The following is a 1,265-nucleotide window of genomic DNA, read 5'->3' on the forward strand; positions in this document are numbered from 1 at the left end:
TGTAATTACGGGACACCCTTTGTGCTCGTCTTCCAACACCGTTGCTGACTGTGGTTGATCTTTGCAGTAAGTAATCTATGCAATGAAAGTTCTGCGACATTTGACAACATAGCGCAACTACGAAGCTATATGTCCCTAAGCAATTATTGCACAAACCGTCAAAAATCCCGAATTAACAGTTATTAAAACAAGTTTCACTACAAGGAGTATGCTGAAGCAACAAATTTTTCCACCTTTTTCCGAAGTTTAAGTGAAAATTCTCTAAGGAATGAAAGTAAACCAAAGTTCGCTAAACACAGGAAGCACTGACATCACGCATTGGCTTCTTCGTTGACCGCAGATAAACAGGGAATACTCTTTAACAGCTGCGCTGTGAGGCGTATCAGCAAAGAATGATCCGTACTTACCGAGAACACCGCAGTCAGACAGCAAGCAGCATAGAAATACAGACCCAGAACGCACTGCTCCCCGAATACGGACAACCGCCTTCGTAGCTGTCGTCCTAGTCTCCATTTCGTTATCAACATGCAAGTAGCCGAACTGGAGTAAAATAAAAAGATTCGCCGCAGGCGGCCAAACACCCAGAACCGGAACTCAAGTCCAGAATACTCACATTTTACTCTAAACTCTGGTATAACTACTCATACTCTCCACGGAAACGAAAGCCTCGCACCGTAAGGCCGATCTGCGGCACTCGACGTCAACACTGTGAGAGTTAATGGGGTACCACCGCTTGCACAGACACCAAGTGAATCGACCCTAGCGCCTTCCGTACCAGCAATCGACACGAATCACATCTCGATATCAGGCAGATGTCGCAATCTACAAATTTGTAGAGAACTCTCAGGGCAGGCTTTCCAGTCATGATTGTCGATACCGGATATATATTTTAATATGAAGAGTCTTGGTTTCTGGCACTGTGCAGCGTATTAAGTTATGGATGAGGTGTTACCTGTAGTACTTCGCTGGGCTATGGAAAATGGTTTCAGTTAACCTCTGAAGGAAATTAAATCAACGCGATATTCGACTTTAGTAGGGAAGAGGGCACACTATCTTCCACCGCAACGTTTCTTTCCTTATTGGAAGGTAAAACTGAGAGAAATATTCAAATTAATAAAAAATATTCTGCGCATGGTTATGAGTTTGCCACGGGAAAGACACTTTACAAATGCGATGCCATGATGGGCCTAGTAACGTTACGCATATCTACGCAAATTTAATTAAACCTTTCAGCATACTGAGTCGTTACTATGTCTGTAACATCG

General features: G+C 43.4%; 1 long non-coding RNA gene across 1 annotated transcript; it reads right to left on the reverse strand.

Annotated features, from left to right (window-relative positions):
* Window positions 1-359: 359 nt before the first annotated feature.
* Window positions 360-780, reverse strand: LOC126356061 (uncharacterized). Its single transcript, XR_007565570.1, has 2 exons — window positions 614-780; window positions 360-540 (listed from the first exon to the last, which is right to left on the reverse strand). It is a non-coding gene; the product is annotated as an uncharacterized LOC126356061 (long non-coding RNA).
* Between the last annotated feature and the right edge of the window lie 485 nt (window positions 781-1,265).

Source organism: Schistocerca gregaria, chromosome 3 (assembly GCF_023897955.1).
Source record: "Schistocerca gregaria isolate iqSchGreg1 chromosome 3, iqSchGreg1.2, whole genome shotgun sequence".
NCBI lineage: Eukaryota > Metazoa > Arthropoda > Insecta > Orthoptera > Acrididae > Schistocerca > Schistocerca gregaria.